This window comes from Canis lupus, chromosome 37, assembly GCF_048164855.1.
Source record: "Canis lupus baileyi chromosome 37, mCanLup2.hap1, whole genome shotgun sequence".
Taxonomy (NCBI): domain Eukaryota; kingdom Metazoa; phylum Chordata; class Mammalia; order Carnivora; family Canidae; genus Canis; species Canis lupus.
Window position 1 is genome coordinate 22,883,498 of NC_132874.1, and position 23,869 is coordinate 22,907,366.

At 51.1% G+C, this 23,869-nt stretch overlaps 1 protein-coding gene and 1 pseudogene across 4 annotated transcripts in view; one reads left to right on the top strand and one right to left on the bottom strand.

Moving 5' to 3' along the window:
* SLC22A23 (solute carrier family 22 member 23) overlaps nucleotides 1–23,869 on the top strand; it is a 163,950-nt gene that overhangs the window by 49,150 nt on the left and 90,931 nt on the right. The gene's annotated exons all lie outside the window — the stretch shown is intronic.
* Nucleotides 20,640–20,753, bottom strand: LOC140626500 (U6 spliceosomal RNA; annotated as a pseudogene).

Genomic DNA, 23,869 nt, shown 5'->3' on the forward strand with positions numbered 1-23,869 from the left:
GAGGCACACATACTTCTTGCCCTCCAGGACACTCAGATGTTAGTGAGTAAAGATGCAGGGACAGGCCTGGTTGAAGGGAGAGTGTCAGAAGGCAACCCCTGAGCTGTGAGCCTGGTGAGGTCAGGGAGAGTGGGTGTTTGCTATTTGCAGTGGGTGCTCAGACGCCAAAGAGCCTAGTATATTCTGGGCCCCGTGCTTGGGGCGGAGGCTGGGACAGCGCCCAGAGGTCCTGTCCTCCACAACCCTGGGACAACGCCAGGCTAGCCAAGGGTCTCAAGCAAGACAGGCGAACCATTGTATGCCTTGGGGGATCACTCAGGCTGTGGCAGAGGAGAGCAGACCAAGGAGGAAGGCCAGGCTCAAGGCTGGGAGGCTGCTGCAGGATGCAGGTGAGGGAGGAGAAGAGCCTCAAGACACCGTGGCCACAGCCTAGCTGACCGAAGAACGGGGGTGGGGGGAGGGCAGGTGACCAGCTTGGACAGCTGGATGGATTCCCCTCCAACTGGAGGGCAAAGGGATGCAGCCCTGGCACTGATTCCAAATCCTGTAGATTTGGAAGCTCCTGACCACTGCCTTCCTCTGGCAGGCTTGGCGGGAGCAGATATGATGACTTGGTGGTGCCTTCAGGACATCCGAGGGCTGATTTAGCAAGTGGTTGGCTACTCAGAAGTTCAGGAGCAGGATCCGTGGGTCCTGAGCATACAGGTAGCAGTCAAGGGCCGGGGAATAATAACTGACATCACCCAGGGACCGTGTAACACGAGGACTAAACGGGTGGAGGTAGAAGAACCAGTTGGGGAAGATGGGAGGTGATAGCCTGACTAGTCGGCAGAGAGTCCGAATAGGCTGGTACCTGGGGAGCTAGGGAAGGGCCCACAGGGTGGGACATGATGCAAGACCGGGCTTGGGAAACGCCCATTAGATGTAGCAATGACCGCCTGGTAGGTCGGAGGCGACTGGGCAAAGGCAAGCACCGCTCAACTTAGTGAGGAACCTAATCTAGTGACTCCAGTACAGGCTTCACTCTATGTATTCTGCACAGAATCCTGTCCTGCCCCCATGTCAAAGAAAATGGCTTTTTTATTGTGATTAAATGTATATAGCATACAATTTACCATTTTAGCCGTTAAGGGTCCCATTCAGTGGCTTAAGTACATCCTTGCTGTGCAAGAACACACCTTTTTAACAGTGGCAAATGTTCATTATAATTGGGTAGAAAAATTGAATCAGGGGGCAAATCCGTAATGACTATTCTTCCTTGAAGTCACCCAAAACAGTACATTTTCACGGCCCAACAACGGGGCCTTCCGAGCCCGGTGAATCAGAGATACGGTCTTGCTCTCTCCAAGATGTTTCGTGGCCCGCCCGGAAGGCCAGCTCGGAGGAGCGCACCCCAGCCTCTCAGCACCAACACACGTGTGCGCGAGCACGTGTCAGCAACGGAAAAGCTCCTGGGAGGGACCCCAAGGTGGGGTGCAAGCCGTGCCCCCACTCACCCACTGTGGTCTTGGCCACAGGGGACCTCACAGCCTGATCCATTGTCTCACCCGTGAAGGATCATGCACAGAAGGTGGATGTGATCACCATTGGCAAACCATGGTCCAGAGAAATGGGGGGCATGTTGCTTGGGTGTGAGCTTTTTTTTTTTTAAAGATTTTATTTATTTATTCATGAGAGACACAGAAGACAGAGAGAGGCAGAGACACAGGCAGAGGGAGATGCAGGCTCCATGTAGGGAGCCCAATGTGGGACTCGATCCCCTGACCCTGGGATCATGCCCTGAGCCAACGGCAGATGCTCCACCGCTGAGCCCCCAGGTGCCCCTAAACCTGTGACTTTTGAAAGTCTATCTGCCCTCCTCTATGTCGGGACGATGGCAGCTCTTGTTCTTGATGTGATTGGTGTGAAAAACGTACGCACCCAGGACAGGGGTGAGTGGGGCATGAAGAAGAGCTTTACTTCGAAATGGCACAGGGTTTTCTGTTGTTCTTTTCAAATGACTCTTTGGGAGGAAAAGCTGTCAGAGCCACCTTCCAGTTACTGGTCCAAGAGCGTGTAAGACCTGCCCCGTATTTGGGGTGAGATGATGGACGGCACCGTGTTTAATTTTGGTTTTGCTGCCCCGTCTGGAGAAGTGTTCCTTCCACAAGAGCTAGCCCCCCAGCCCAGCATCCAGGCTCTCTTTTGGGTTGCGGGGACCCATTCAGCTCTTCTCCCTGGAGCCCCCCAAACCTGTGACAGGTGGGCCCTCCCTTGGCCAGGTTTGCGGCTCCTGCTGACCGAGACTGGATGTGGCACTTCTCTGTGACATTGGACTCCCAGGGTCTCTGAGCATCATTAAAGCTGTGCCCTCGACCCTGAGAGAAACCAATCTCGGGGGGGGGGGGGGGTCCAAGGAACCAGGAAGCATCACAGCTGGGCCCCTGCGGGCAGCGTTCTCTGGTGGCCCGAGAGGGACAGCTCAGAGGCCAGCTGTGGGGCTCCTTTGGGCCTGCTGTGTGGAACACAGCACCTGGAGAGTCACGGGTCTCCCAACCACGGCTGCTGTTCTGTTCAAGGTCCCTTCCTCCTCCCCTGGGATGATTCTTGGAGATTTGATGATTTGATGATTCTTGGATGATTCTTGGAGAAAGGGGTACTGTGTGTCCAACCAGAGCTGGTCTCGCCCGCCCTTCTTTGAAAGCTGAAAGGTGCCTGTGTCCCTCCCAACCTGTGCCTTTTGAAAGCCTCAGGGCTTGATCTTTTGTTTTGTGCAAGTTCTGGGAAAGGGCTCAGAACTCTCTGGAAACCTTTGTCAGAGTGGGGGCAGGGCAGGAATTAGGGCCCCTTCTTCCGGCCCAGCCCACCACCCTTCTGCCATCGCAGCAGTTTTGCATAAGAAAGAGAGGACGGTTGCCGATCCTGGTGTGACTTGGAATTTCTGACTATTCTTCCCTGACATCTCTGTCATTTGTCAAGCTGGCATTGCTGTCTGCACATATGAGGCCCTGGGCTGCAACCACAGAGGCTCCTGAGATGGAGCAGCAGGTGAGGGTACAAATGATTTGTCTTGTTGATAAATATTATCGGCCTCTTTGTGGAGGGGGGCACCTGTGACTGCTTTTCCTTGGTATATGGGAGGTGGTGCCGGGAGGCCACCTGGCCCTCTGTCCCTGGTCACTGGCTCACTGTTTAGCTGGCCTCAGTGCTTGAAGCATGATTTTGTCTGCTATCTCATGATACCTCACTTGGTTGGATGGATGGATGGATGGATGGATGGATGGATGGATGGATGGATGGACAGATGGATGGGTGGGTGGATGGTTGGGTCGGTGGGTGGGTGGGTAGGTGGATGGATGGATGGATGGATGGATGGATGGATGGGAGGGTAGGTGAATGGATGGATGGGTGGATGGGTGGATGGATGATGGACGGACAGATGGACAGGTGGGTGGATGGATGGATGGATGGATGGATGGACGGATAGATGGGTGGGTAGATAGATGGGTGGATGGGTGAGTGGATGGTGGATAGATGGATGGGTGGGTGGGTGGATGGGTCGATGGATGGATGGATGGGAGGGTAGGTGAATGGATGGATGGGTGGATGGATGGACGGACAGATGGACAGGTGGATGGATGGGTGGGTGAATGGATGGGTGGGTGGGTGGGTAGAGAATCTCTTCTTTCCTTTTAGAAAGAATCACAGGCAGCCCTGACGAGCAAAGGTTAAACAGAATAGTTGAGGGAAACCTTGTGTGCTGACCTCCCTCCTCGTGTGCTCCAGCACATGCCTAGTGTGTATAGAGCACGGTGAGTAGGCCTCTGATGTGAAGGAATGAAAAGGAGAAACTGAAGAGTCATGACTATAGTTGTTTGGGGACAATCATAAGGTATTTATTGAACGTTTTCTAATTTCAGATACTACGCCAAGTTATTCATACACACGCATACCCCTCCACATGTATATTTTAAATTTTATAGCAACTATATAAAGTAGAGCCTACTCATGGCCCCATTTTGCAGATAAGGAAACTGAAACCTCTAGTCCCTAGACCTTGTCTAGTTCACTAGGGGGTCCTTTAAGCAAGAGCTAATACTGGCCTTTGCACTGCACACTGATGCCGTGCTAATGCAACATAAATCCTTCATTTCACCCACCCCACAAGTCTATGTGTGGGCACCATTACTTTCCCCATTTGACAAATGGAAACCTGACTTGTAGGTGAGGTAACCTGTCCAAGGTCCTACACCAGAGTTAAAGGAGCCAGGTCTGTGTGGCTCCGGGGTCTGTGATCGTTGCTGTTGGGTTGTTTCCAACAGTCCTTTTTCTTCGTCTTAAAATATGTTATTAAAAAAAAAAAAAAAAAAAATGTTATTATAAGCTTATTTAAATGTGTACAGAGTAAGGAGTTTGCGTTAGTGTCTATAACTTCTAACCAACTGTAACATCAAAATGTTAACAACATCTGATTTGGAAGCCAATACAGTCCAAATTAATAGCAGTACTTTAATGTGATGGATGAAGGGCTTTCCATGAAACAGAATCACCGCTCGCCCTTGTTGGGTTAAATAGCAGAAAGACCTAGCTTCAGCTGCAATTCCGTATTTAATCTCCTTTGGCCTCCGGACTTGAAAAATTCCAGCGTACATGATGCCTCTCCACAGAATTTTGCTGTCTAAAGTGATGTTACCCGTGCTAAGGCTTTGCCGGCTCCCCCTGCTGCCCGATGCCTCACTCGCTCACACTGATGGGGTGCCTCCTTGATGCTCTGCTCACCTGCCTCCTCCTCTTGAAGATAAAGGTAGATTCATCATTATTGAAACATTCATTAAATTGGTATTTAATCCATTTATGACTGGCATCGAGACTAGAAACCTTCACACCTGCCTGTTCCTGGTACTCCAGTGCCGACGAAGTTGGCCTTCACAGAGGCGGCAGGTGCAAAACTCCCATCCTCTGCCTGACGCCAGGCCCCGCCGAGGTCCTTATGCCTGTGCCGTCGTACACGTGCGGCCACGCAGTTCTCCTGCCACTGTATGCAGACCACTTGCAGCCAGCGTTCATGCAGCCTTCGGGAGTGGACCTCTAGATGCGACGTGGGCTTGAGCATCTCAGGCCCACCCTGGGTTACAGGCAGCTCATCCGCATGAGCCAGGTTACACCTAATGTTAACATAGACTAACATTTTCACTGACAGTAGGACATAAAATTTAGAAATTCTTGTAGACTGCCAAGAATGCATCCACAGATGACCACGGTCTTCCCACCCCACTTCTGAAGCCGGTGTCCTAGAGGGTGGCCCCACCTGGGTGACCCACTCTCCCTGGTCCTCTCTCCTCCTGCTCCCTTTCCCACTTCATGATGGTGCAGACGACGTGCTCAGGTCTGCTCCGTGCTCCCCTGTCTCTTTCACAGGTCAGGTTCCGCCATGGCTCTCTGGCCTTGCTCCCAACATGCTGAGGGGAAGGCACCTTCTCAATGCTGACCTCGCCCCTCTCACTGGGGAGCCCGGCCAGCCCGGATCTGCCCTCTTGACGGTGGGAGCCATGCAGAGATGCCACAGAGGAGGGGCTGGGAAGGCTTTCCCAGAGAGCTCAGGCCAAGGAAGCAGGATGTTTGGGCTTTCTCTGTGGGCAGTGGGGAGCCATCGCCAGGTTTTTGTTCTCTGTTTTGCGGAGAGAACTCTAGGGGTCCTTCCCTTCTTGTGCCACGGGCTGCCAGAAAGCAATACTAGTTTGTGCAGTTTAACAAGTTTGACAGAACAATTCCCCCCCTTGAAGTCTATGGCATCCCGGGCGAAAGTTGACTGCAGAACACATCTTCTTAATCTGTGGTTCCCATAAACGAGATTTACCAAAACCACTCCTCTTCTTGACATTTTGTCACTGGATGGTCTTTGGAATCATCACACAGCTTCCTCATGTTCTAGGTGGTTTCTCGAGGCTCACACACTAGAGCCTGCTAGCCACATAGAAGGATTATTGTTAGAACTTTCACATGAGCTCGGAATTGGTGGAGAGAAGCAAGTTACTCTAGGATACGTGAATCTTGCTCTTTAAAAAGGTTTAATTGAATTACGGAAGGCGCCACCCAGGGAGTCCCAAGCTGAAGTCCCAGGGTATCACGGTGCCCAAATCCCATTTTTCCCTTTGTAATCATTACCCAAGGACACAGTGGTGTTCTCTGACCTGTTCGTGGTTGGATCTTATTTTCCATTTCCTTTGTGAGGTCACTGGAGGGTCTTATTTCATGTTCTCTTCAGGGGATAATTGCTCTTTTGCTGTTTTTCCAGATTCTCCTTTTTGGCATTTTTCCTTTTGGTCTTGTGACAGTGGAAGCAAATGTTTGCACAGTTGGCTCTTCCACTCCATCACGGCTGCTCTGGCGTCGGTGTGGAGTGCAGAGAGGGGGCCGCGAGAAGGCCAGGCGAGGCCACCTCCAGCACCCTACGGCAACTCAGAATGAAAGAACAAATGAAAACCTAAAGTTGTGCAGCCCTATGATTTCCTCAAATATTGAAAATTATGACGAACAGTTTATAAAGCTGAACCAGAAGCATTTGGGCAAAAGAGGAGGAACGATAGCTGTTGCACGTCCGTTATAAAAGAAAAAAGCCAAACGGGAAAATGCATGCTCCTTTTTTTTCTGTCTCGTTCTCTTTCACACATAATCCCATGAGGCAAGGCAAATAGATCGTAATACTATTTCTTTTTTTTTTTTTTTTTTTTTTTTTAAGATTTATTTTAGAGGAAGAGAGAAAGAGCGAGCAGGGGCAGGGCCAGCAGGAAAGGGAGAGCGAGTCCCAAGCAGACTCCAAGCTGAGCAGGAGCCTGATGCAGGGCCCGGTCTCATGATACTGAAATCACAACCTGGGCAGAAACCAACAGTCGGGCGCTTAGCTGACTGAGCCACCCAGGCGCCCCATAAACTATCTCTGAAGAGGTTCAGACCAGTGCTTCCCAAACCAGCCTCTCATTGCTGTAATGAGGGAAGCGTTGTCTCTGTGCGCTGGCCAGGGCTCTAACCACTGGTCACCTTAGAGATGTGGCTCATGCGACTGAAGAGCTGAGTCTGTAATTGTTAATTAAAATCTTGTTCATTTTAATTAGTTGGATTTAAGTAGCTGCAAGTGGCTGGAGATCTACTCTATTGGTAGATCTGCTAGAAACACGACATTAAATCATCTCCGTATGATTTATATCATCTGTTTTGACCTCCCCACCAAGTTCTTTTTTTTTTAAGATTTATTTATTTATTTATTTATGATAGACACACACACACAGAGAGAGAGAGAGAGAGAGGCAGAGACACAGGAGGAGGGAGAAGCAGGCTCCATGCAGGGAGCCCGATGTGGGACTCGATCCCAGACTCCAGGATCGCACCCTGGTCCAAAGGCAGGCACCAAACCGCTGTGCCACCCAGGGATCCCTCCCCACCAAGTCCTAAACTCACATATCCAGCTGCCTGGTGGCTATTCCGGAGGCATTCGGTTCCACCGTGGCCAGCATAGACCCCTCACCCTCCCACATCCTCGGGCCTCCTGCTGCCTGGTCTTTCCTCATCGCAGTGAGGAGAACCACCACCCATGCAGGTGCTCAGGCAGAGATGTTCGAGTCCCCCTTTCCTCCCTCTTCTGTGGTCAGCCTGTCCCCTGAGCTCTTCCTCCAGATTGTATTCTGAGTCTCTCGATTTCTCTCCACCTCCACAGCAGCCCCCTGAGGCAAAGCCTTTCTTGCCTGGCGAATCACAGTAGCTTCCTGACCCATATGCCTGCCTCCTGCCCGCACCTCTTCAATGGATTCTTCCCTTTGTCACCCAGGGTGACACTTCTACAGCGTGAATCACACCTCATGCTCGCCTGCTTCAAGCACTGCATGTTGGTTCACAGTGGCTTCACGGTAAAAGACTGAAAACCAGAACAACGGGGATTTAAACAGAGTAGAAGTTTATTTCTGCCACCAACGTAGTCTGTCCGGGGCTGCCAGGGGTCATCTCGTGACACTAGGGCTGCAGACTCTCCTTGTTTGCTAATCCGGCCGCCACGTGCATCCATGTCCAGGCAGCAGAGGGGTGGCCAAGAAGAGGAGGGAGCACTCCTTCCCATTAAGGTCACTTCCCAGAACTCCAGAACTGGCAGGTGCCACTTCCTACATCCGTCTAACCATAGCTCAGTGACCTGCCCAGGCCCAACTGCAAGCTGGAAAATGCTGTCTTGTTTTGTACAGACATATGCCTGCAGGAAGGGGGGGCGGTCAGGGATGGCTGGTGGTCTTTGCCACTCCCTCCAACAGCTTTTATCGTGCTGTGTAAACTCTGGACCATGGCCCAAGAGGTTCTGTGTGGTCTGACCCCTGCTGCTCTCATACTATATTCCAAATTGGCCGCCTTTTGTTTCTTTACATGCTAGCTCTCACTTGTCCCCTAGGTCATTTGTACGACCCTTTCCCTCTGCCAGAAATGCTGCTTCCCTGACCTCTGCAGGCCCGGCCATGTCTTGTCACCCTGATTCTGCTCATATGACATCTGCAGAGCTTTCTCAGACCATCTGTCCAATCAGCAGGCCACAGTTCCTTTAGAATCATCTGCCTTGTTCTCAACACCTACCACTCCTTGAAAATACACCTATTTATTTGCATTTCCATGCATACCGCTCGCCCACTGTATAGAGTGAGCTGCACAAAAGCAGCCCCTCACCATTCTTTTTCTCTACTACGTCTTGTGTACCTGGTACAGAAAGGTTATTTCAGTATGAGTTGGATGCATTGAATGAATTCATGGAACATGATGGAAATCTATGCGCAGTACAGAATAGATGTAGGTGTGTGATCGTAAAAAAGTAACGCCGGACGGGCCGGAGCTTGTTAGTTCAATTCCCACGTAGTAAGCGTAAGGGTGAAGGACAACTGAAGTTGTCGTTTGGCGGTTGTAAATAGTAGAGATAATGTGCTCGGATTTCTCGTGACCCCCTCGTGGGCTAGATTGATTTGGGCAGGACACCGAAAGAGTTGGTTGGATTTAAAAATGAGCTCAACCATGCCCCACCACCATTGATGAAGGAACTGGTAGCAGTCACAATGAGGTCTCGGTGACTTGGTGAGGACATTGGTGTGCAGATAATGTTTTAACGGGCGTAAAACTAGGGACTGGTCAAGAATGAGGATGTTGGGTCACCATCGTCCCTTTCCTCACCATTCTTAGTCGATTTCTCCGTGGTTCATTAGCAGTCTCTTCATTTTCCACAAGACAGGGGACAGAGCTGATCTCACATCCTCTATGTGTCCCATGGTGCCTGCCCAGTAGACCAATAACCCAACGGGAACTTTGGAGGGATGAGTAATACATCTCACGTAAAAGATGGGAAAAGACATTTCATCAGGGGTTTCTCGTAAGTTTGAGGAACTCTTCATCATTATAAAGAGTCAGGGTATTGTTCCTCCATATTCCATCCATGCAGTTCAGCAAATTCATTTAAGGAGTGGAACCAACATCAACGGCAAGTATTCTGGTTCACTCGTACTGGCGTGTGGGGCTTTTAGGCAGGACTCCAGCTTCTTGGCTCTAATGTTGTCCAGCCAGTGGTTTGACCCACAGCCAGCATTTAATTTAAGCCCATAGAACCCGAAACTAATGTTTTGAAAATAAAGAAAGCAGAATTCTATATATCCTGCCTCAGGGTCCGGTGATGTATCCCAGACTCGGGAATGCCAAGTGTCCAGTGTGTGGGGGGGGGGGACATGCCAGCTCCCCGGTTTTTATCCAGCCTTTGTATAGAACACAGGTTGATCATGAATTGGAGACAGGGTGGCTGCAGGGGATGTCTCTTCGGCTCCGGCTCTACTTTGCAGATATTTAAACCTGCAGGTGAGCGTGAGGTAGACCCCATCACTCTGGCTCTGGGGGAGAAATAGGTTTGCTCTGGGCTCTGAGGACATTTCCTCATGGAGGGCCTGTGGACTGAGGTCACTGCAGATGTGAATGGGATTCTGGGCCTGCCCATGGAGGGTTGGTTGGTTGGTTGGTTGGTTTTAAAGATTTTATTTATTTATTCATGAAAGACACAGAGAGAGAGAGAGAAGGAGAAGCAAGCTCCATGCAGGGAGCCCGATGCAGGACTCGGTCCCAGGACCCCAGGATCAGGCCATGGGTCGAAGGCAGATGCTCAACCGCTGAGCCCCCCAGGTGTCCCCCATGTAGGGTTTGAATGGGGACTTGGCTAGGCTTCGGGCCTGGAGGAAAGAGGCAGCAAGGCGGATGGAGGAATGTAGGATGTGCCTCGATCCCTCTCCGCTCTCCTGGAGGGGAAGCTTTACAAGTCTGGTTAGTGCCTCCTGTGATTTGAAGCCAGTTGAGATGGCTGAGCGTGTGTGAATTTTCCAGGCAGTCACGCGTTTTCCTTCCAGGCCTCTTCTTCCTCAGCGCCCCTGGATGCAGGATTGAGTTTAGGCCAAGAGGTTGTGGAGGGAGCCCTGTTCCCTGGTGCCTGGCTGTGGCTTCCAGGCTGGTCGCCGTTCCAAGTGAGCCACCAGACAGACGGTGGCAGCTGGCCTGGTAAAGCCGTGCCAGCTGAAGTCGGATCATTTCATCCCAAACTGGGCACAAAATAACGACGTCACTCTCATATATTAGCTCCCCCTTCGACTGGCTGAGTGTCCTCTTCTGAAGACAAGTGACCACACATTCGCAGAGTTAGGAAAAACGCCACCGGCAGGGCAGATCTCCGCCACCGGTTCCGGCGGGTACTTGTTCCTCGCAGCTGCTAACGGGGGGTTCCCAGCGGTGGCCAGGACTTCGGTGCGCGCCTTCCCGCGAGGCTGGTGTGCATGGCGTGTGCGACGCTCTCACCAGTCACCCCCCGCACCCCGGGACCAGTGAGGTGCCTTAACTCTTGTCACCCTGATGAGTTTAGTCCTTCCTGAGGTTGGAGGCGGAGGCGGTTGCCCGAAAACAGCCTGAAGAGGTAAACCTGTGGGGAGTGGCCGAGGAGTCGTGGAAAGGAGAGGGGCCGGAGCCCTGCGTGGACACCTGCCCCCCCCCCCCGCACTCCGCAGGGAGGCCTTCCCTGAGGTTCACCCGGACGCCCCTGGGTCGGTTCTCTGTTCGCACTCTCATTCTTTGCCTATGCCCTAAAAAAATTTTTTTAATTGTGGTGGAAAAAGAAAACGCGTACGATGGACGCTCTCAACCGTGTCTAAGTGTGTCACGTACGTTCACATTGTGCAACTGTCACCACCATCCATTTGCGACGGGGCCTCTGTCCCCTGCGGACACGGACTCCCCTGCTCGGCTGCCGCCCTTTTATTTCCCGTCCCCATGACCCTGACGACCCGAGGGCCCTCCGGGAGGACTCCTGCAGCGAGCGGCCTTTGGTGACCGGCCTGTCGCACTCAGCACGACATCCTCAGGGCTCCCCCGGGTCGCAGCCTGCGCCGCACTGCTCCTTCCCGTGCCTGGGCTGTGCTCCAGCACGTGTGCACACCGCCGTGTGCGTGTCCTGCCATCCGGCCTGGCCCCCGGGGGCTGCCCGCTCCGGGGTGAGTCACGCCGCGGTGAACGTGGCTGCACACGTTCTGGGGGTTTCGGTCCCTTGGCCTTCCCCCCAGAAGCGGGCTTGCTGGGTCCTGTGGACACCCTTTCTTCACATGAGCCCTGGGGCCGCCTCCAGCCACGCTTGGCCTGCCTGTGGGGGGCCCGGGCCGCGGGGGGCAGGGGGGGGCTTGAGGCCCTGCCAGCCCCTCTGGGGCCCTGAGAACGAGGCTCTCACATGGACCTCGAGCCTCCCACGCCTGCTCTGTCCTGAGCCCCTCCCCCGACCTTCCGAAGAAGCCAACTTTTCCAGGAGGAATAGGGAGAAAGCAGTTACAAGGGGCCCCTCGCAGAGTTCATACATGTTGGCCCTATTTATGGTTTCTGGGGAACAAGTGAGTTTTTCCTTTTTTCTTCTCTCTCTCCAGCTGGGAGGCCTGTCTGCCCCCGACCTCCGAGGTGCCTGCGAGGGCCGCCTCCTCCAGGCAGCCCTTCCTGCCTCCCCCCTCACCTTCCTTCCAGCCCCTTTCTAAACCCCTACCATGCTTTCTGAGCCTTGGTGGCATCAGTGTCACACTTCCACCTAATGTTGAGTTGGGTCATTTAAGAATTCATCTTGCCAGTAATTACAGATCTAGGAAAGGTATTTTCCTTAAAGACTTTTTATTTATTCATTTGAGAGAGAACTAGAGAGGAAGTGAGAGCATGAGCAGGGGGCAGGGTTAGTGGGAGAGGGAGAAGCGGACTCCGACTGAGCGGGGAGCCCGACAACGTGGGGCTCGACCCCAGGACCCTGGGATCAAGACCTAAACCCAAAGCAGATGCTCAACCGACTGGGCCGCCCAGGTGCCCCTAGGAAAGATACTTTTAAAAACGTATTGACGTCTCTTCTCCGTGTCCAGCAGGGACTGATGTTTCGTGGGCAGCTTGCTTGCCGTGTCGGTGAGAGGGCGATGCGTTTAGTTTGGCAGCAGGCTGCTTGAGCTCAGAGCAGGGCCACTTGTTGCTGTGGTTTGGCAGCCTAGTGGATTCTTCTGCGTATGTTCTCTAGAGAAGAAATTTAAAAAAAAAAATTGGCGACCAGATTTGCCCTCACAACATCCCACCTCGAGTGCATCCTGGCAACTAAGTGTTCTCGGAAGACAGAGGTTTCTGTTTCCCATGTGGGCCGGTAGCAGGTGTGCGCGTGGGAACCATCACTAGGTGGATCGGGAGGCCCTGACCCCTGGCCGAGCACTTGCCGTGACCTTGGGAGACTCCCCCGAGGAGCCCACAGACTTCTAAGGGCACCAAGACAATGAGGTCCAGCAATGAGGGACAAGGCTAGCCTGTAACAACCTCAGCAGTTGTGTGGTTCGTTCAGGCATCCGTATTTTGGAACTCTTCGCTTTATTGTGATAAAACACACATAACGCAAGATTTAGCACTCTCACCGTTTTGAAGTGTACAGCTCGGTGACGTTAGGTGCGCTCTCACCGTCGTGCACCGTCACCACCGTCTCTCTCCTACACCCACGAAACACTAACGCCCCCTCCGCGCCCACCCCCCTAGTCTGATGACCACCCTTCTACCTCCTGCATGAGCTTGACCAACCCTAGGGACCTCACGGAAGTGGAATCATCCAGCATTTGTCCTTTTGTGACTGACTTATTTCACTTGGCAAAATGTCTTCAGGGTCCAACCCGTGTGTGAAGTTCCTTCCTTGTTGAGGCTGAATAATGTTCCATTGTACGTCCACACCACGTTTTGTTTATCCGCTTACCTGTTGGCGGACACTTAGCATGCGTCTGCCTCTTGGCTGTGATGAGTGACGCTGCCGTCAACGTGGCTGTCCACCTTGGAGGCCCTGCTCTCAGTTCTTTTGCATCCTCTGGACCAGAGTCGCCGGTCGTACAGTGTTGAGAACTCCTCTTCGGAGACGATCTTTGGAGATCTGGCCTAAATTACTGTCCGCGTTAACAAATAAGAGATGATTTTGACTTTTTTTTTTTTTTTTTCCAAATAGAAGTAACAGGAGGCAAAAAAACACAGTCATTATTTAGTAATTAAGGTACAAGTTTGGACGGAGTGGTGTGATGATGAAACCAGGAGTCAGGGCTGGTCTTCTGTTTTGTTTTCTTTGTAGCATCCTGTATACCCATGTTTGTTCTTGCTGCTAGAGAACCGTGGCTGTTAACTGATTTTCCTTTGCTATGACTTAAGAGCACTTGGAGTGCTTATAGTCTTCACTTAGCTATAGTTTCAAAGATTCGAGCTTTTTAAAAATATTTATTTATTTACTTATTTATTAGAATTAGGCATTTGAGACAGAATGCTTGTTAAAAATGAGAATGATAGGGACACCTGGGGGGCTCAGCGGTTGAGCGTCTGTCTTTGGCTCAGGTCGTGACCCCGGGGTCCTGGGATCGAGTCCCCCGTCGGGCTCCCTGCATGGAGCCTGCTTCTCCCTCTGCCTGTGTCTCTGCCTCTCTCTCTCTCTCTCTCTCTCTCTGTGTGTCTCTCATGAATAAATTAAATCGTTAAAAAATAAATAAAATGAGAATGATAGATTTAAAAATCTATTATTATAAAGTTGACATATGGTAGGAGATTATTTTAGGGAGGGATCATCTGCTTTGAAAGAGATTCGCCATGGCGCTTCTTCTCCGTTGTAAGCTAGTTTACTGATCCTTACTTACCTATACTAGTGCACTAGTATTTATTTCAAAGTACAAAAAATTGACCTACCGCAAACTTCTACATTTCTGCTTATCGTGGTCTATAGTCAATAAGCATCTGCTATATTAATGAAGCACCTGGTCATTTTGGCCTCGACACCGTCTTGGTTTTGCTCATTTAAGTAGTAGGGGTGCAGGTCATTGCTACACACACACACACACACACACACACACACACACACACACATCCAGGAACGGGCATTGTCCTCAGCCCAGCAGACACCGGAGGGGACTTGAGGGCAGCAGAGTAACCTGATGGTGCCCCAGCCAGAACAGTCTTTTCAAAAGACAGCTCCGATCATGTCTCTACACTCTCTGGCTTAAATCTTTCAAAGGTTCTAGTTGCTTTTGGAATAAAGTGCACACTTTTCCTCCGTGGCTGGCAAAGCTCACTAGAGTGGGCCCCGGGGACCCCTGCCAGCCTGCTTTCCCTACGCAGCACTTGGTTTGCTGGTTTCAGTTCCTTGAGAACTTTGTAATCTGTTGCATCTCTGGACTCTTGCACGGGCTAGTCTTTGCTAGAACACGCTTTCCAGACTTTTTCTCAGGGTGAAATTTGCTCCAGTCCTCAAGGGGCATGTACTGTTTTCTCTAGGGATTCCCCTACCAGCCACAGCATCCGAGTGAGTGGTCCCTCCTCTGTGTGCCCACAGCACTCCCCAGGGTCTTTCTTACCGAACGCTAGCGCTCATCACATTGATTCTCCTTGTAAAACTTAGTCCGCTTCAGTATCTAGAAGATACAAGAGAGCGAGCGAAGTACAGATCAGACGTGAAGGATTCTGACACCATGCACACTTGCTTGCTCATCACTCAGTTCTAGGAAAGGAATATGGTCGTGTCTTATGAAATACCCTGTATGCCCCTCCGGGCCACCTCTGTCTCCCTGCCACCCTCCCGCTAACCCTGAGCCTGGCTTTGGTGTTAACTCCTTACCTTGCTTTTCCTTATAATTTGCTTCATCTTTTAGGATCCATAAGCAGTATATCATTTCATTTTGCATGGCTTGGGGCTTTTAGTAAGTCGAATCATACAGCACTGTTTTGCACTCTGCATTATTCCCCAGATGCATGTGTGTTGACCTTTATAGCTACAATTCATTCGTTTCACTTCCCTGTGAATATACCAGCGTTATTTGGCCTGTAATTGCCTTTTTACATATTTCTGTGCCTTCTCTTTCCCTCATGCCCCATCTTTATCCTGACACACAATTTTAAATTCCTGAAGGGCAGAGATTGAGTTTATCTTGCCTGCTGTGATGTCCTAATAACTGGCATGGAAGAAACATTTGTTTCTTAAGTGAGCCCTGTGCCCTTTGGTGTGAGGGTTTGCCCATGAATGGAAATCCATGCAATCCCATCCTTTTGTTTTGTTTTATAGATAGATTGATATTTATTTATTTATTTATTTATTTATTTATTTATTTATTTGAAAGAGAAAGAGAGCGTGGACACTCACGCACACAAGAACAAGACAGGGGAGGGCAGAGGGGGAGGGAGAGAAAGAATCCCAATCAGATTCCCTGCTGAGTGCTGAGCCTGATGTGTGGCTCGATCTCAGGATCCTGAGATCACGACCTGAGACAAAACCAAGAGTCAGATGCGACCACCTGGGCCAGCCATGGGGGTGCCAGCACAACCCCATGCTTGCTTGGCAGAGGCCTTTGCTCCCTGCACCTCCCTTACTGCAGCACTCTTTTTCTGTACCAGGCCAGGTGGTAACTGTTTTAGGCTTTGGGGCCGTATGGTTTCTCACATAACTACTCAGCTCTGCCGTTGTAGCATGAAAGCAGCCACAGATGATACATAAACAGATGGGTGGTCCAGTAACACTGTATTTACAAAATAAACATTGGACCGAATTTGGTCCACAGCCTACGGTGTGCCAACCTCTGCTCTAAAGGATTTCCTTGGTTCCATGTGTCTAGTTCTGGTCCATGAGTTGTGAGCAGAAGTGACACATCACTACTGGCCCGGAGCACTTAATTACCTATCGATCGGTACTGCTACTTGATCATCCTGCACCTTCCAGAGGGGACCCCCCCAAGTCTGGTACAGAGAAGGACAAACAGAGTGGGCTTATGGCACCTTATCAGGCCCTAAGGCAAAATGATATGGCTGTCGTCAAGGTGGAAAAGTAGCACCTTTCAGAGTAGAACCAAAATGCCCCTTTTAGGTTGTCATGTGTGCGTATAACATATAGACTATGTATATGCATAAGACATAGACTAAAGGCACGCATGAAAATACTCCTGTAATATTTGAGTTGTAGGCTGGGACAGAGTTTGCATCTCTACGTTAGCATCTTTCATCCCAACTCTCTCCTTCCTGGTTCATTGCTGGCGATGGAGGCTTGAGCCTGTCTGGCTCTGCACAGAGAGTGAGGGTGGGCGTCCTAACTCTACCAAGCACACTGCATATAGCCTGATGGAGAAAATGGTGGGTTGAGCAGAAAAGCTTCTTTGGGGAGGTCCAGGTACAAGTGGAGAAATAACACATGCCGGGTCATCTTCCATATGTTGACGTGGACGCCACGCCCTTGAGTTCATGATACGGGAGCAAACTAGGTAGGACGTTGCAGTGAAACAAGGCAGCTTCAGACAGATTTGAAACCTGAGTCAGTTTTGGTTTTCTCATGATTTAAACGGGGCTACTTACACCGACCTCGCAGGATGATTGTGAGGAATGCAACTTGCTTGTTGTGGTAGCCAGTTATTTTGCAAGAAAGATGGCTGAAGGGAGGTGCAAATGATGAGGTTAAGAAAAAGAACAGGATTGACAAAAGCGAGTGCTTACCGTGCACTGCCAGGTACTGTTCTAGCTCTTGGCTCCTCATTCCACTCTTACATCGACCCTGGGGGGAAGGTACTATTACCCCCTTCACAGATGCTGAATAAAGCACGGAGAAGGAAGGTCACTTGGCCAAGGTCGCTTGGCTAGTAAGCGGTAGAACCAGGATTGCTGTACATGTGTGTAGCTGGAGAGTCCCCACCCTTCGCCGGGACACTGCTTCTCCTGGTATTGGCACTGACCCTTTTTTAAGTGTGGCTGTCGTTACCTTCTATTGGGGAATGCCCCTGATACCCCTCACCACCGAGGTGACTTAGTCAGCCCCATTCTGCTCTCCTGTGTTGACACACAAAGTGGCCTAGAGATGCCAGCCATTTCTCTAAGGACAGAACAGCCAGGAAATCGCCTCGGCGTCTTCACATACGATGTGTATATGAAACATCTTAAAAGAGTCAGCTGCACATCACAAAGTGTGGATGTCATTGGTGGCTTTTGGCAGAATTTCCCTTGAGATCAGTCAGGTCCGTGTGTCTACTTCTGCCCAATGAGCTATAAGCGGAACTGACATGTCCCTTCTGGTCCGGAGCATTTAATTACCAATGAGACAGCCTCTAGGCCTGTAACACGTCAACCAGGAACATTCAAGATGGTCTGATCTTTGAACCCATGTCCCGAGTGACCGTGATCAGCAGAGCCCCCTACCAACCCTCAGTGGGCATGTAGTGTGAGCAAGAAATAAACTAACGATGTTGGAAGCCTCTGAAATTGTTAAGAGCTGATTTTCGCTGCACCATGACATAGCCCGTGACTACTACACAAACCTGCTGCAGTTTTCTGTCCTGGCAAACAACTCGTTTGTACAATTTTTTTTTAATTATTGTTATTACTCGACGTGAGTTCGGACTAGCATGAAAGAGTATTAGCATTAACCTTGGGTGTATGGAATGTTATAGAGAGTAAATAAGTTCCAAAATTGGGGTCCAGCTCCATAAGACACTACAAAGTCTTATCCCAAAATAGCTGACTTCCTGATATGGTCAAGAAGTGTTTGTTTCATTGGCAGGCGGTCGTCCGGGGGCTCCAGTGTATAGAAATACTGTTCCCTGATATGTGCAAGCTATTCCCTTGATAGTCTTTCTGTCCATTCCTTATTATTGTGGTTTGAGAATTATTTCAAACTGAAATAATTTTGAAATGATTCTCTATAGGAAGACCTTCCACTCACCTCTCACCCAGCTGTGTCAGACAGTACAGGGTAGGCCGGCACAGGTGTGTGTTCAACAACGTCACTTCCATTTGCCCAAACTGGGCAGCTTCCACCTAAATTCTTTTTTCATTTGCAACTCCCACCTAAATATTTCCCAAACCTGCTTAACTTGTCAAGTTTGGGCAAACCATTCACCCCCGTTAGCCCTGTAGAGTTAGTACATTGTTGGCATATCAAGCATTGTCCCAGCCCAGAACCTGTTTTCTTATCAGCGGTGTCTTAGACATTTAGGATTTCTGTGTCTCTCACCTTCTCTCCTCCTTATCCATCATCATGTTCTTTATAGTCTTCTCTTTCTCTTGCTCACACACAGGCATCTCTCTCCCTTTTGCTTGCCCCCTCCCCAAAGATTTAAATCGATCCTGTTCTAAGTTCCCTGACCCTGGGGAAAGGTGTGCACGTTGTTCATCAACCCTAATGAGCAAAACGGCAGGAACCCTCTGAAACGCGTCTGCTGGGAACTGAGGGAGGCTGGAGCAGTCATCAGTAATCCGAGCCCACCCGGCTGCATGACTTCAGGTGCGAATTGCATGAGTTTCTGCCTTAAACACAAACCCCAGAGGTTTAGGTTTTCTTTTCTTTTTTTTTTTTTTTTTTTTTGGTTTAGGTTTTCAACTTGTGTTCAAGGTGATACGTAGCAGGGGTAAAATTAGTGGGAGAAATTTAATATTTTTAATATTGAGGGAAAAGAAACATGGCAGCGTTCCAGTCCCCACGAGGTATGTTTGCCTTTCTCTTTCACAGAAGCTAAAATTTCCAAAAAAGCAAGTAGAACTGCTGTCTGTCCTCCCCATCTCCCACCCCACGCCAAGCCAAATGGGACACCTTGAGCTTGGTGCACGGGGTCCTCGGCTTCCCTGACAGCGTCCCAGAGCAGGAGATAAAAATTTCATCCTTGAAAATAAGAAGCACCAGCCTGAGCTTCCTCAGAGAGCATTTGATGATCTTTTAAGATTTAGAGATTATCATTAAAAAGTGGGCCTTCCCCTCAGAGAGCTTCTAATCTAGCAGATTAGAAGACGTTTGCCCAGAGGAGAAAGAGCATCTCTGGGGGGAAAGATGCTCAGGCCCCTTGGGTAGAAGAGCAAGATGTTTTAGCTTTCTGCTCTAGTCTGCACACAGCACTGGAGAGTGGAACTTGTCTCAGAGGCAGGCCAGGTATAGGACGGACTCTCCAGGGAGCTCATTAGGGGACTCAGGCTTACATCATGGAGGAAACAGCGCAGTCAGGGGCGGGCTGGCGGGGAGGCCCAGGCCAGGCTGTCCTGTAAAGACGGGCTTGCTGGAGCTGCAGCAGCCTGGGGCCAGACCGCAGCCCTGCTTGTCCTTCCTGCTAAAATCTGGCGCCCCAAGAGCTTAAGAGAGGTACCCACGGCCCGAGTTAGAAGGGAGACCTCTGAGTAACTCTGATGGCCCCCCAGACGGTGAAGGGGGATTGGAGCTGTCTAGGAGAGTGCAAAGGGGAGGAGCTGTTGGCTTCTCCAGGAGGATGGAGGCCTGCGGCCTGGGGGGTAATGACAGCAGTGGCAGTTTGTAGGAGGTCCTGTTCCAGTGCCGCTTGAGTCTTGCCGGATGCTGCTGCTCACGGGCTGAGGGTCTCATGTCCTAGGAGAACTGCCCGGCTACTCCCTGTGCACAGCGATGCAGACAGACCCCGTGGCGGTGTCACCTAGCCCTGACCTGTGTGTGCTAACAGTGGCAGAGGCAGGCCATGTCCCCTGCTCTTGGAGTGGCCACCGGCCCGGGCCGCGGGAGGGCCTCGCTGTGCTCTCGGAGCACGGGTTCCCTGGAGGAGACGGGACCCCAGCTGTGAGGCACCCACACCTCCAGCTCGCCTCCCTGGCCTCCTGACTCTTCCCCCGCCCCAGCCTCTTCCTTGGCCACTATGGCTCTGGGCGCCCGTGGTCTTTCTGGAGCACGGCGTGACCACTCCAACTCTGCAGCTGAACCAGTTTGCTGCAACCCACAGTTGGAGGAGCAGCCTGACCTCTGGTACCGTGGGCTGCCTTGAACGTGACCCACACGAGAGCCAGGGACGCGGGCACCTGCCCATCCTCGTGTTGCTTACAGACCAGAGGGAGGGAGAGGCATCCGCACCTGGTCTCTGCAAAGTGTGTACCCTGTGGGGGCAACTGGAGGAGGTGCCGTCTGAGCAGCGGGAGGGCCCTCTCACCCCATCCCCGGGCTCTCCTTCCTGCGGACTCCCCCTTTACTCTGCTCCCCACCCTCTTCTCCACACCCTCATTTTTGTGCCATTGCTTCTACCTGAAATGCCTTCTCCTTCATTAACCATTTGCATTTCAAAATCCTGCCAGTTTCTCATTGAGTCAAGTCAAAAGGCCTTTTTATCTTTTCTCTCTCTTAAAATATGGATTGCTTCATGAATTTGCCTGTTATCTTGTGCAGGGGCCGTGCTAATCTTCTGCTCATCTTCTCTGTGCCACAGTTTTAGTACACATGCTGCCCGGGCGAGCACAAGACCCCCTCTTCCCAAACGGGTCCTCCATCTCCCCACCCCCCATGCCAGGGTGCGGTCCCCGACTCTCGGAGCCCCTGCCCCACCTGACTTTGCCTTTTGCAGGATCAGCGGCCCTTCCCTCTCCAGCCAGGCTGCAGGGTGAATGTGCGTCCTATCGGGTTTTGTCCGACGGACCCAACACAGTGTTTGCGCAGTGAACTGCACCTAAATACACTGAGCCGCATTTTGCAGACACTCAGATGTTTGTAATACAAGTGCATGAACTAAAGATTGATGCAGGGTGGCTAAAAGTCATTGGAAATTTAGGAGCAGGGAAGGACATAAGCATTGAGAGCTGGGAAGGCCTTCCTGCAGGGGAAGGAGGGCTGGAGGTATTTCATGGCAGGGACAAGAAGGCACATTCTAGAGCGAAAGAGGATGCATGGTGACAGTATCAAATGCAAGCTGGAGCGTGAGCACAGAGGCGGTGGCAGGTGGCGGGGCTTAGAGGGGCTCGTTCGTGGCTCAGAAGGGTCGGCCGAAGAGGAGAGCTCTGGAGGGATTCATTTAGCAGCATGATTTGGTGTTCGCCTCGTTTGGCCAAGGCACGGCAGTGCTGATATGAATTGCTCAGGTTGGGCCGTGGAAGGAAGAGGGAAGGGAGGAGGCTGGTGTCCAGTGTTTGGTCTGGCTTCTCGCTGGCGGGTGCCACTCTGAGAGGATCACACAGTAAGCATTTGTATTCTGAAGCCAGCCAGTAGTATTTACGGCTGTGCTCTTACTGGCACGATTGTTTAATGAAATCTGCAGCATCTTCAGTTCCCCAAATGCCGTGTGTTTCCCTAGAGAAACATATATGGCTATAAGGCATTCAAAGACAAAATATAGAAAAAAACTTCCTAATGTCTGCTAGAAATGGAATTGAAATGCACACAGCACCAAATGAAGTCATCTCCACTCTTAAAATTCCTGGTCTACCAACTACTTAAAGGGCAAATTCAAGTAAACAGAAGAGGCATGTGCTTTCCTCTAAGGGGAATATTATAATCAGAAGAGAGACGTTGATAGACATTTATGTCTGGATCTCTTCTTTCTGCCCCAGGAAACCAGAAATTGGTCTTTGCCAGTAGCGACCTACTGTGTGTGTACAGGGCAAGGTAATTAGCCGGCAGGGGGCCGTTGTGCAGAAATGCTCGTCCTGTCCTATTTAATGCCAGCCTTGTATATTGATGCAGATGCACACATCAGAGGCTTTACGTGCCCTCCCCGGGGAGAGAGACCGTACGCGTGGCCGTAGCTACAAGTGCCGACCGGTGATTGCACCGTAGGACGCAGCCGGTCCTGCCCTGAGCTCCTCTGTCTGCCACACTCGGGGCCTCAGCCCCGGCCCGCGGGCCCGTGATGCTCCCCCGGCGATCAAGTTCACTATCGTGCAGCGCCACCGTCGTGGCGAGTGGCTGAGCTGGATGCGTCACCGGGCAGGATATGTGGAAAAGCAATTAGCTTCCTGAGGGTCAGTAACTGATATTCTATTTCCAAACACAGAATGTGCTCAGATATAATCATGAGAATTAATCAGACCCAACTGCAGTTGTATAAGCAATATTTTGACAGGGGGTGGTTTGTTTTGAAGCTGGGCGTACTGGAGACGTGACATGATGAATAGGGGTGGATAAAGCAACTACCAACTAATACATTTCCTCTTGGGCTTGATTTTACATTTTTTTTCTGCTTTTTTTCTTGAAGCTTATTGTCATTTAAAGTCTCACTTCTTACAGCTCTTAAGACGGTTCGTATAAACATATTTTGTGTGTGCAATAGAGAACGTCTGTATTTTATTCCCAGGCTTCCCTACGGGTGTCCGTGTCACCATGACTCGCTCGGTTGCCCGCACCCACTTTGACACCCCTGCCGCTGTAATTAGCTATCAGAGTCCACCATTCTCTCTCAGAAACGGTCCTTAAAACCCCACAGTTCCCATCCTAATTCCAACCCAAATCGATTGGGATCCTAAAGGGTCAGAGCGGGAAGGAATGTCTGAGATGGTCAAGGACCAGCAGGGCACGTTGTCTGGGACCCTGCTCGTCTTCCCAGCAGACCTGGCCCTGGCCCTGCCCTCGGGCTCAGGCCTCGCCTCCTGCGGGGTGGCATCACATCGTCCAGAAGATTCTCACCTCCTTACCTGGCTCCAGGGCCCTGGCCCATCAAGCTATCCATCTCTTCTTCCTCAGCTTCGTCTTACCAAATGGCCCCTTTGAACGCTGTCACTCTCTTCCTCACTGGCTGCCCCTAGGTTTGCATCTCCAACTTCTCATACGAGGTTGTCATCACTGGATTTCACTCCGTTTTACCAAGGCACACCCCTCACTCCAGCCAGTCTTCTCTTGGTCCTTGCACTATGCCCTGGTCATTGCTGGGTCCACCTCTCTGCTCACACTGCTACCGCCACGTGGATTACCTGTTTTCTCTTCTGACTCTTCAGAGCTCACCTTTGAGATCCCCCTCAGTGCTCCCTGAGACCTAGCTCTAGGCTGTGCTGACCCCCCACTCCTGAAGGGTTGTCCTCTACCTTCTGTGTGCCCTGAGTGCTTACCATATGCCGGGTGTGGTGCCCTGGAGGAGACCCAGACATGCACCGGGCAGGAGCCCAGCCACGCACCTTAGAGTCTAGCACAGGCATTAACACATGCATACAAATAATTTTACTGCTGGGGAGTGTATAGTAAACACTATGGTTGTTAAAGATGTAGGTACAACTGAGCCTGTTTATGTTTGTTCAGATTTCTCTCGTGTCCAGAGAGCAAGACGGTGCAGCATAATAGTTAAGTCAGATTCTGAAGCCAGAGGATGTGTTGCCAGTGACTAGCTGTGGGACCTGGGGCGGTGCTTCCCCCTATGTGCTCGGCTTCCTCATCTGTAAGGATGGAGGTAGTAGGAGCACCCAGCTCCCAGGGCTGCTGTCAGAATTATGTGAGTTGACACTGAAAGTGCTCAGAAGAGGGCCTGGCATGTGGTAAGCACCCGGGAAGCATTAGCTGTCACCTCCCCTACTTACCATCACCTCATTCTTGTCGTCCTCCCCATCGTTGTCTCTTACACTTGCCTGCAGATTTCAAGGGCAGGGATCACAAGGT